Genomic DNA, 13443 nt, shown 5'->3' on the forward strand with positions numbered 1-13443 from the left:
TTATTGTAAGAGGGTCCAGCGGATTTGGTTGACTGCGCTAGGTTGTGTGTCATGAAGTCACTTATTGAAAGGTTTGGTGTTCCTCTTGCCGAGGATAAAACTTACTTGAGAATTGAAATTGACAGTGTTGATTCCATGTGTAGTTTGCCGGAGGACAAAGTTTAGAAGTTGCTGGTTGCGGTTTCTGCAGCTGTGACAGCATAATTTCTCCCACTACGGGATCTACAGTCCCTGTTGAGATTGTTGACCTTCGTTTGCAGAGTGATGCCTAGAGGAATAATTGAAAGGAGTGACTGGGCCAACTTAAGTGTAGGACAGCAGTTCTTGTATTCACTAGCATTTCTAGTATGGAGGCAGCTACATTAGAGGTAAACCATAATATGTCTTATTTTACCTGCTGAGTGACACATATTCAGCCTCACCTATTTACCGATGAGATTATTTCATTACTGTTTCTGCTACAAATCTTCTGTATTGTAATCATCAATGTAAACTGGTAGGCTACAACTACTTAGGTCACACAAAATAAAACATGTCATATAATGTATAACACAAAAATTCATAGACATTCTCCATGGTACTTGGGTTTTTCCGGTCCTATTATCACCATAGAAACACATGAAACAACCATTTAGTGAGTGTATTTGTTAGTGTGTGTCTGTGTTAGTGTCTCTGTGTGAGTGTGGGTCTGTGTTAACCCCTTAACGACTGAGGACGTGCAGGGTACGTCCTCAGAAAAAAGGCAGTTAACGCCTGAGAACGTACCCTGCACGTCCTCAGTGTGGAAAGCAGCTGGAAGCGATCCTGATCACTTCCAGCTGTTTTCCGGTTATTGCAGGATGCCTCGATATTGAGGCATCATGCAATAAAAATTTTTACCCCTCTGGTGCAGAGAGAGCCACTCTGTGGCCCTCTCTGCACCAGACATCGATGGCCGCATTCGTTGGTGGGTGGGAGCTGAAGTGGGAGGTGGGTGGGCGGCCATCGATGGCTTCTTGGTCAGAGAGGGGGGCGGGATCGGGGGGCGGTATCGCTGGGGGCGCGCATGGGCGCGCGCGCGTGCACGGGGGGTGGTGGGCGGGCGCGTGCACGGGGAGGGAGCGGGTGGGAACCACTTACACTACAGAAACGTTTTTTTTTATTATGGGGAGAAAGGAGGGATAAAATCCCTGATTAAAGTCATCTAAGGGATCTGGGAGGGGGTGGGGGATTAGTCTTGGGGGGGGAAGCTACACTGCAGAAAAACCAAAAATAAAAAAAAATAAAAACATTTTTACATGCAAACTGGGTACTGGCAGACAGCTGCCAGTACCCAAGATGGCCCCCAATAAGGCAGAGGGGGAGGGTTAGAGAGCTGTTTTAGGGGGGATCAGGGAGGTTGGGGGCTAAGGGGGGGAATCTTACACAGCAGCATATGTAAATATGCTATATATAAAAAAAGGATACCTTTTATTTTAGTACTGGCAGACTTTCTGCCAGTACTTAAGATGGCGGGGACAATTTTTGGGGTGGGGGAGGAAAGAGAGCTCTTTGGGAGGGATCAGGGGGTCTGATGTGTCAGGTGGGAAGCTGATCTCTACACTAAAGCTAAAATTAACCCTGCAAACTCCATACAAGCTACCTAATTAACCCCTTCATTGCTGGGCATAATTCACGTGTTGTGCGCAGTGGCATTTAGCGGCCTTCTAATTACCAAAAAGCAACACCAAATCCATATATGTCTGCTATTTTTGAACAAAGGAGACCCCAGAGAAGCATTTACAACCATTTGTGCCATAATTGCACAAAATGTTTGTAAATGATTTCAGTGAGAAATCTAAAATTTTGAAAAATTTAACGTTTTTCTTTATTTGATCGCATTTGGCGGTGAAATGGTGGCATGAAATATACCAAAATGGGCGTAGATCAATACTTTGGGTTGTCTACTACACTACACTAAAGCTAAAATTACCCCAAAAAGCTCCCTACATGCTCCCTTATTAACCCCTTCCCTGCTGTGCATAATACATGCATGGTGCGCAGTGGCATTTAGCGGCCTTCTAATTACCAAAAAGCAACGTCAAAGCCATATATGTCTGCTATTTCTGAACAAAGGGGATTCCAGAGAAAAATTTACAACCATTTATGCCATAATTGCACAAGCTGTTTGTAAATAATTTCAGTGAGAATCCTAAAGTTTGTGAAAAAATTTGTGAAAAAGTGAACAATTTTTTTTATTTGATCGCATTTGGTGGTGAAATGGTGGCATGAAATATACCAAAATGGGCCTAGATCAATACTTTGGGATGTCTTCTAAAAAAAATATATATACATGTCAAGGGATATTCAGGTATTCCTGACAGATATCAGGGTTCCAATGTAACTAGCGCTCATTTTGAAAAAAAGTGGTTTGGAAATAGCAAAGTGCTACTTATATTTATTGCCCTATAACTTGCAAAAAAAAGCAAAGAACGTGTAAACATTGGGTATTTCTAAACTCTGGACAAAATTTAGAAATTATTTAGCATGGGTGTTTTTTGGTGGTTGTAGATGTGTAACAGATTTTGGGGGACAAAGTTAGAAAAAGTGTGTTTTTTCCATTTTTTCCTCATATTTTATATTTTTTTTTATAGTAAATGATAAGATATGATAAAAATAATGGTATCTTTAGAAAGTCCATTTAATGGCGAGAAAAACGGTATATAATATGTGTGGGTACAGTAAAAGAGTAAGAGGAAAATTACAGCTAAACACAAACACTGCAAAAATGTAAAAATAGCCTTGGTCCCAAATGGACAGAAAATGGAAAAGTGCTGTGGTCATTAAGGGGTTAATGTGGGTCTGTATGTGTTTATTAGTGTGTGTATTTGTTAGTTTGTGTCTGTGTCATTTTATGTGTTAGTGTCTCTGTGCATCTGTGTTAATGTGTGTTAGTGTGAGTGTTCCTGTGTGTAAATTTCTGTGTTTGTGTATGTGCACACATTTTAGTCACTTGGCCAAATTGGGGGGGGCGATCAATAGCTTAGTCAGGGGCCCCAAAATTTCTAGTGGCGGCCCTGGTAGGATTACAGAGGAGAGATGACTTGGTAGTTTGGGAGCTTCTCCAAAGGAGTTTAATTGCTTGTTCTGTGGAGGTCTGCCCCATTGCCTAGTCAATCACTTCACCATTTATGGATGCAGTGAGGGCTCTTGGCTATGAACCATACCTTGATGAGTGCGGCTCCTTGCCCGGTGTCGTGGGTTGAATAGGGCTTTACAAAAATTCTGATGCTTTTGTAGGTGTTCCCCATTGGGGTGGTGGTACAATCTTAGTGTGATCTACGCCTTTAACAGGTTGTCTGTTTTATCTTTGCCAGTAGCTAGGGGCATGAATGCATGCATTTTAATATTCATTTTTGGGCATTATATGGTTGCCAATGCTCTGTCCAGATTTCAGTGGTAGCTATTTTGTAGTTGGCCTCTAGGGCTGCTGCAAATGTTATTCTGGCCCCTAAGGGTGCTTCTAATGGTATTCTGTGTTCATCATATCTTTGTCAGATTATTTTATGATGTGCCCCTCTTTTACTGTAAGTGAGTGTGTCCCTTGCCCCTGCAACTTGGAAAGCTTATCAGCAGATATAATTGAGTGAGAGTTATTCTGCAAGGCCAAATCTGGACAGAAGGTAGTTGTTGGTCAGATGTTCTTGGATTGGTTGGTGCAGTTATGAGCTAAAGGGGCTTAGAAAGGGAGAGTGCAGTTTCAGTTGACTGCTGTGGCTTATTTCTCCAGGGCCGTCCAAATCCCACAGGTTCATATCTCCTGAAGCAGACTGTGCACAGCTGGGACAGGTCTGAGGTGAAGGTGGCAGACTTGAGGGATTCTATTACAGTGCAGCGGCTGTTGTTATGTGTACTGGAGTCTGTGTGCATATCTTATGATGTACTATTGTTTAGCGCAACATTCGCAGTCTTTGGGAGTTGGTGGGCCCTTCAAAGCATTCAGTAGGTAGTGGTGTTTAGTTGCTCCAACAGTTACTGATACATGCAGATGGATCCTCCTTATTGAGTTATCAGTTTAGGAATGTTTTAGGGCAGGAGGCAAATAGGGCTGGTTTATACGTTACAAGGATTGTCAAGCTTTTATTCAGGATAGGGGCCAAAACAACCATTGATGCACAGGGTATATTAAGAGAACAGATCAAGCAATTCAGCAGGTGGCGATCACATAGGTATCAATTATATATTCGCTCTCCTGTTTAAATTTGGTCTTGGTTTGGCGGCTGTCCAGTTTGATATCTTGTTAGTTGTTTTGTTTGTTTCTTGCAGGTGCTTCCAGGGCTCCTGTTAGGGTGTGGATTGTAGGTCACTTTTACATATGCTGGTCCTCCATCATGGCGTTTTCAAGACGAGGCATGAGTTGGAACAACTTATCAGCGATGATTCAAGAAGTGTTGCTTAGTCTGGGCAGCCGGTACATTGTTATTCTCCATTAGAAAACAGATTAAAAACAAGCTTGTGTGAGCAGTGGTGGTTATTAAAAATAATTTTTCATGTTTAAATCTATTTGGGTGGAAAGGGCCCTTAAAGTCTATATATGTCTTTGTTTGTGTGTGTGTATAAATAAATATATATATATATATACATATTTATATCAAAAATAAAAATACCATTTTCTTCTATGTGAAGAACATTGGAGTGTAAAGTATTCATATCTAATAATAATAATATTTTTCGAATATTTAATATAAATAAATACATAAAACACCCTCTTGTCGGGTTTAGCGCACATGCATACATTCTGAATCCTACATCAACTTTTCCAGTTTGCTTATTGTGAATACTGTTTCCTACCACATACATATTGTACTCTCTGGCTTTTTTGCTGTGTATGGCAAGCTTACAGTCATGCGCTCTGAAGCTCAATACTATCTGTTTGCTTAATATGCTGCATAGAAATGTTTTACACTTCTTGAACCCTGCAATTACTCCTAGCAATTATGAATCACAGAATCTCAGCTATCCACATCCAGGACACTCTTCTCTGGGTCTTCAATTCCCTACCACTGACCCTAAGGTCAGTTTTCTTAACGGTTATACACCGGAGCATGACAATGGTTTACAATAAAAAGTATGCTAAAATACAGTAAAAAAAAAAGATATAAGTTATTTGTATAGAAACCCATTGTCATCATTTTGTTTTCAGTTCATGCTAAACTGTCGATTTCAGGAGACCATCTATTTTGACCCAACATATTGCACAAACCCAATAGCATTTTCTCAAGTGCACTAGCCCGACATAAAATATTAATATTTCACATTCTAATGTTCTTCACAGAATGTGTTCTATTATTTCTTAATCAAATATTTCTTTATATACACTGTATGTGATAATTTTTTTGGTAAAATAAAATACATATATATATATATATATATATATATATATATATATATATAGTTATAGCTATATACAGATATATAGAAATACCTATTTAAAAGTTTTTAGAATGTATTCCCCTATATATAGAATATTGCAATGTTAAATATTTATAGTAAATACATAGCTATACACTTTATTAAATATGAATATTGGATAAATATGATTTTTCAAGTTTTCAGCTACTTTACTGCAAAGGGCTCCAACGCACTTATATGTCTATATATGTATACATATTTATTTATGTGTTAATAAATGTGTATGTAACGCGGCGCATGTTAAATTTAATTGTGCGCAAAAAAACGTGTTTACTTTTTTTTTTTTAAATACTTTATTTATTTCCAGCACAAATCACAGTAACAAACAGTCGGCTAGATTTAGAGTTTGGCGTTAGCCGTCAAAACCAGCGTTAGAGGCTCCTAACGCTGGTTTTGGGCTACCGCTGGTATTTAGAGTCAGTCAGGAAAGGGTCTAATGCTCACTTTGCAGCCGCAACTTTTCCATACCGCAGATCCCCTTACGTCAATTGCGTATCCTATCTTTTCAATGGGATCTTTCTAACGCTGGTATTTAGAGTCGTGGCTGAAGTGAGCGTTAGAAATCTAACGACAAAACTCCAGCCGCAGAAAAAAGTCAGTAGTTAAGAGCTTTCTGGGCTAACGCCAGTTTATAAAGCTCTTAACTACTGTGCTCTAAAGTACACTAACACCCATAAACTGCCTATGTACCCCTAAACCGAGGCCCCCCCACATCGCAGCCACTCTATTAAATTTTTTTAACCCCTAATCTGCCGCTCCGTACACCGCCGCCACCTACGTTATCCCTATGTACCCCTAATCTGCTGCCCCTAATACCGCCGACACCTACATAATATTTATTAACCCCTAATCTGCGCCCTCGCTATCGCTGACACCTGCATATTTTTTTTAACCCCTAATCTGCCGCTCCGTACACCTCCACAACCTACATTATACCTATGTACCCCTAATCTGCTGCCCCTAACACAGCCGACCCCTATATTATATTTATTAACCCCTAATCTGCCGCCCCCAACGTCTCCTCCACCTACCTACAATTATTAACCCCTAATCTGCCGACCGGACCACACCGCTACTATAATAAATGTATTAACCCCTAAAGCTAAGTCTAACCCTAACCCTAACGACCACCTAACTTAAATATAATTTAAATCTAATGAAATAAATTAACTATTATTAAATAAATTATTCCTATTTAAAGCAAAATACTTACCTGTAAAATAAATCCTAATATAGCTACAATATAAATTAAAATTATATTGTAGGGGGCGGAGCCAGCAGCTGAACTGGCAAGACATGCAGAGACAGAGCTCTGCTCCTAAAAAAGTGTATTTAGGCCTTTTCCATCAACTAAGAGCAACGAAACTGCTCACAAACCACCTTAGACAATTTGCGGGGTCACCTGGAGTTGCCCCTTACCTTTTTTATTGGATATTTCGCAGCGCGAATTTAGGCCGCCTGGGAGTACCAGAACGTTTTACAGGAAAGGCCGCGGCTGCGGCCTACATCGGCACTCTATTCTGGGCCTGCATTTCCAAAAACTCTCCCAACACCAGCAAACCCTCTGACTAACCCTCCAGACCAACATACACCCTATAGGAGAGGGTGAAAATTGATGTACAATACTTTTTCTCTTTCCAGAAGTTGGTCAGACATACTACAATCAGCAACATCCCACGTGGCAGTATGTGAGTAGAAAGTTGTTAGCCCCTGATATAAGTGCCATTCAATCTGTGCTTTTATCAACAATACAGCATACTATCCTTCTTGGTACCATAGGCTAATGACACAAACCCACAAGGACATTTATAGATCAACATATACCACTGCCCCACATGTGTGTTTTCCCTATGTGGGTGTTCACTCAATAACATACAAGCTGCAGATTCTGTCTCATATGCAATAGCTGGATTGGTATTTACCGTGTTTCTCTCTTCATCTATGATTTAGAGATTAAAATTTGGATTGGTATTTACCGTAAATTACATATGGTCCTGATTTCTAAGGTGCTTTCCCTTGATAGTGGTGCTATATAAATGTATCCTGAATGAAGATGGATAATAACAATTAATTTTCAACAACTGCATACTGTAGGTGTGGACCCTATGCCATAAATATACAATTCTTCTGGACAGTTTATAAAATCTCTAAGCAGGGCTAAGAGGCCCTTATAGTTCCAACTATGTAAACCTGCAGGCAGTCTGGCGACAGGGGGAAATAGTTAAGGGGGCCTGGTCCCTCTTCCTATCTACTATGTCTTAAACTTCTACACCTGACAACTACTTTTATCCTGGGTCACGGCTCACTTTTAAATGTCTATACTGTATACAGTCTGAGCGGGAAGGAACCGCAAACAGTTATTTATCATGCCACTGGGCTCTAGAAGAAAGACTGTAAACCAAGCTGAATATAAAAAGTCCATGTCTGATCACTTTAAGCCTAAATCTCAAGTAGACAGACAGCTAAGTTCAGAGTCTCTGAATATTCTTCCACCCGCCGAAAGTGAGCTGTTTGATCAGTATTCTCAGACAACAGGAGAACTTCCATCTACTATGGCATCTGAAATTGTCAACACAATCACTCAAAAAATCACTAACCTACAAGACTCTCTTACTAAGACTTTTTAAAGTTCCATAGCAGATCTGCGAAAAGACATAGGCACAATCAGCGAGAGAGTTGAGGCCCTGGAGCAAAAACAGGAATATCTGGCGGTAGAACAGGCACATCTCTCTAACCATTCTCATGTAGTGGTTGATATGCTAGATACAGTGGAAGCAAAGATGGCTGACATTGAGGATCGCTCCCGCCGCAACAACCTCAGATTCCGGGGAATCTCAGAGGAAATCCCCGCTGCCGACTTAGAATCTTTCTTAGCCGAATTCTGTGGCCACCTCAAAGCACCACAACTGCCTAACGAGAATTTGCTTGACAGAGTCCACAGGCTACCTAGAGGGCAAAATATTCCATCTGAAAAGCCCAGAGATGTGATAGCCCGCTTCCATTTTTTCACATATAAAGAGCAGATTGCCAAGGCGATGTTCTCCAACCCTGCTTTGCCCGAAAAATTCAGAGATATCCAAGTCTTTCCAGACCTCTCTCAGTTTACCATCCAAAAGAGATCCACATTTAGAGAGGTTACTAAAATCCTCCGACAGCAGGGAATTAAATACAGATGGGGGTATCCAACAAAGCTCCTCATCCACAAAGATAACCACCTTTTGGCTGCTAACACTCCGGATAGAGCTCATCAATATCTCAAAGAATGGGATTTACTCCACACTTCGGGGCCCAGGGGTCACCCTCTGCCTTCAGGAGAGAAGCCTTCTGCAACTCCACAGGCTGCTCAACTAAAGTCCCAGTCTACACTTATCAGACCTGCTTCTGAGTGGCAACCTCTACCACAGAGATCACCTACCCATAAGACACCATCTTTTGCCTTTAGTTTTCCTTCAGACCCCACTTCATCCTCTACGGCTGGTCTGCTCCGGCCGGAGTCTCCTGTTCCAGATTCTGAATGACTAATTAATGATTAACCCAGGACGATAAGTATTCTAGTGGGTAAAAGTGGGACTGTATTTTCTTTTGCTATGTGTTTGCTTGGATCCATGTTTCTTCTTCCCTGACAGGGTGGCTGGGAACTCCATAGACTGTTTATCTTTGGCTATAGAAAACCCCCTGGTATTATTTTTTTGGGACCTTGTCCAGCTTCCCAACAGTTTATGGACTATAATGTCTCCCAAGACCTGAGGTCCACCAGGTTGCGGAGAGAGAGGTGTGGAGGGAATGTTAGGGGGGAAAAGAAATGTATCGAGAAATGTAAAAGTTCCTTTTTTGTTGTTGTGATGTGATGTATTTTATTTTCTGATTTAAATGCCAAGGTTTGAATTTAACTCAATGATTAACCTTTTTTTTTGTTTTTCTCCTCTCCCCCCCCCCCCATTATTGATGTATGGACCATACCTTTAAGCCTCCTCACATTATTCTGCATATGAAGGATATGCTAACACCCCACAATTGACAAGGTTTGATTATCATGTATGACACCCCCAGAGAGTGGCCTTTCCCCCTCCCTCCCTACCCCCCCCTACCCCTCCCTTAAAATATATATATATATTTTTTTCTCTCTCTCTCCTCTAGGTTGTAATGCATTGACTGGTATGTGTTTTTGCTCCTATGTAGGTTACACAGTTATATGTTTTCTCTGTTTATCTTATTGTACACAAACTAGTAATTGTTTATTCTAGTATTATGACTTTTTAGTCCATTCAGACATAGATCATGACCTACTCACTCCTCCCTAAATTCCTTACCCTTTGTGTTTAACTACCCCAGTAAACCTCCACATCCATCATGACAGGTCCCGCAGGTTGTGTCCCGCCATGAACATGGGTCCAGGCTTATTGCTGCATATGGATTGTCCCCCCCATACCCCTAATTTAACTAGTTAATTGTTTCTTAACTCTTAGTAATGTTTTTGTCAGGATGTTTTAGAATTCATCTATGTTAAGTACCCCGTAGCTGCTGGCTACCACGATTATCTGCTTAAAAACTTAAGTAACCCTACCCAACGGGTTCTCGCCCCCCCCCAGAATTGTAGTTTACATTGTAAACACGTGAACACAGATTCTAAATTTCTACCCTATTTCCCTACATTATTAGCTAGTATCCAGACGTGATTTCATATTTGGTCAGTAATCCATTGGCTGGCCCCTCACTCCTTGCAGGGGTCTAGCTCGTGGATAACACATCTTCTTCTGTACTCCAGTATCTTATCTCTCTATCCCTATTTTTCCTACTTACCCCTTTCTCTTCCCACCCCTGGTGTCCCCCCCTTTTTTTTTTCTCTCTTTCTTCCTCCCCTTCTCTCCCTCCCTTTCCTGAGCGGTGCAAAATAGAAACTAGCCTACTATGGCGCTAACCTTCCTCACTCTGAATGTGAAGGGCCTGAACTCCCCTAACAAGCGCAGTCTGTTAAGAAATTTTCTTAAATCTCGTAACCCTGATGTAGTCTATTTGCAAGAGACCCATTGGTCGACTGCCCATATGCCCACACTCAAGTTCTCAGATTACCCTGAAATATTCCATTCTACCTATAAAGATAAAACGAGAGGCTTTTCTATCCTGATTAAAAAAAGGGTTGCATTTCATTTGGTTCATGCGGAAAGAGATGTGGAGGGGCGTTTCCTTATCTTGATAGGGAAACTTAATGAACAATTGGTCACTCTAGTCAATGTATACAGTCCTAACCAAAGACAGGTTTCCTTCTTGAAAAGGACTCTCCTCTTGATAGATTGAAACAAGGCACCCTGGTCCTGGGGGGCGATTTCAACCTTGTTTGGGATCCCCTCCTTGACAAGAAAATCCCTTCCAATAAACGGATTGATTCTTATACCATATCGGTGGCTCCGAAGTTTCAAAATTTGATTGCACAACATTCTCTCTTTGATGTATGGCGGGCACACCATCCTGAAGTGAAAGATTTCACATACTTCTCAGCCTCCCATGGGTCCTACTCCAGGCTCGATTATTTTTTTGTTGATTCATGGACGCTGAACTCTATTAATGAGGCGTGTATACACTATTGTACTTGGTCGGATCATGACGCCGTCACATTCCAGGTGTATGGCCCGAGAGCGCCTATAGATAGGCCTTATTGGAGGTTCCCTCGGTTCTTGTGGAAGGATACTTCCTTCCTACTGGGGCTTGAGGATGAAATCACTAAGTTCCTGCAAGACAATCGAGAGGGGCAAACGTCCCATCAGATTAGATTTGCGGCCTTGAAAGCTTACCTACGAGGTTTTTGTATTACTAAGGTGGCAGAATTACGTCGTACAAAGGGGGCTCCCTTGGGTAAGCTCCATTGTGATCTCCGGGTGGCCGAAACACTAAACAGACAAAACCCCACTCAGGCACTCTCTATTAAGGTACAGGGTCTGAGAAGTCAGATCAAGGAACTGGAATTACAGAGAATTCAAAATTTCAAGATGGAAAGAGAGTCTATGCCCCAGCGGCCATTGGATCAGCTTTTGCTATATTCTATGACAAACTATATAACATTTCCAAAAGCGAGCTCCCTTGATCTGCCTCGACTACGGAAATTGGCGACTTCCTTAAGGAGCTTGGTCTGCCGACACTTTCGGAAGAGGATGGTGAGTCTCTCCTAACACCGTTCACTGACAGGGAAATTTCTCTACTCCTCAAGAATTTGAAAAACAACAAGGCCCCGGGGCCGGATGGTTTCCCCGGAGCCTTCTACAAGAGATTTTCGAGATTATTGACCCCGGTGCTAGGACAACTTTTTAACGAAATTAAATCAGATGGCCAAATATTGAGAGAAAACCTTGAAGCGTCTATCGTCGGTATTCCTAAACCGAATAAAGATGTGACGCTATGCAGTAGTTATCGCACGATCTTGTTAATAAACGTTGATACGAAACTCTATTCGAAACTCCTGGCGGACAGGCTAGTTAACCTACTACCTTCCCTAATACAGTCGGACCAGGTCGGCTTTACTAAAGGCCGCCAGGGGCCGGACAATACGAGGCGCCTAATTACGATTTTTTCAGATGCCCGAAGGAATGGTACCCCACTGGTTGCCCTGTCCTTGGATGCTGAAAAGGCTTTAGATAGGGTACGGTGGGAGTACCTATGGGAAGTCCTCAGAGTGTTCAACTTTCCTCCCCAAATCGTTGTAGCCATCCAGGCCCTCTACACTTCGCCCCACGCTCGTATCAGGGGCCCAGGTTTCTGATCACCGGTAATAAACATCTCCAATGGCACCAGACAGGGGTGTCCCCTCTCCCCTTTAATATTCTCCCTAGTGATGGAACCCTTTGCTCAAGCAATACGTCTATCAGAAGGAATTACTGGTGTTTCATATCCGTCACGCGAAGAAAAGATTGCCCTCTTTGCGGATGACGTGACCCTTCTATTGACTAACCCGGAGTCTTCGATCTTGAGGGTCTTTGACCTAATTGATAAATTTGGCCGGTATAGCTATTACAAGTCTAATGTAGCTAAGACTGAAGCATACGCCATGAATATTTCCACAGAGCGACTAAATGCACTGCGGGACAAATTTAAATTCCAGTGGTCCACAGATTACCTAACTCATTTAGGTGTAATGCTCAGTGACAACATAGATACCATGACCAAACTTAACTTTGATAAGTTGACGGCCGAAATTAAATCCTTGGCGATATCATGGGACCATCGTGAGATTTCATGGCTAGGCCGTGTCGCCACGCTTAAGATGTCACTCCTCCCGAAGGCCTTATACTTATTCCGCTGCCTCCCCTTTAATGTGCCTCATCGGGTTCTTCAACATATACATAGAGTCTTCCTCAGATATGTGTGGGGACGCGGGATTCCTCGAATAGCATATCAAAAATTGGCGACTTCCTTAAGGAGCTTGGTCTGCCGACACTTTCGGAAGAGGATGGTGAGTCTCTCCTAACACCGTTCACTGACAGGGAAATTTCTCTACTCCTCAAGAATTTGAAAAACAACAAGGCCCCGGGGCCGGATGGTTTCCCCGGAGCCTTCTACAAGAGATTTTCGAGATTATTGACCCCGGTGCTAGGACAACTTTTTAACGAAATTAAATCAGATGGCCAAATATTGAGAGAAAACCTTGAAGCGTCTATCGTCGGTATTCCTAAACCGAATAAAGATGTGACGCTATGCAGTAGTTATCGCACGATCTTGTTAATAAACGTTGATACGAAACTCTATTCGAAACTCCTGGCGGACAGGCTAGTTAACCTACTACCTTCCCTAATACAGTCGGACCAGGTCGGCTTTACTAAAGGCCGCCAGGGGCCGGACAATACGAGGCGCCTAATTACGATTTTTTCAGATGCCCGAAGGAATGGTACCCCACTGGTTGCCCTGTCCTTGGATGCTGAAAAGGCTTTAGATAGGGTACGGTGGGAGTACCTATGGGAAGTCCTCAGAGTGTTCAACTTTCCTCCCCAAATCGTTGTAGCCATCCAGGCCCTCTACACTTCGCCC

Source organism: Bombina bombina, chromosome 4 (genome assembly GCF_027579735.1).
Source record: "Bombina bombina isolate aBomBom1 chromosome 4, aBomBom1.pri, whole genome shotgun sequence".
NCBI lineage: Eukaryota > Metazoa > Chordata > Amphibia > Anura > Bombinatoridae > Bombina > Bombina bombina.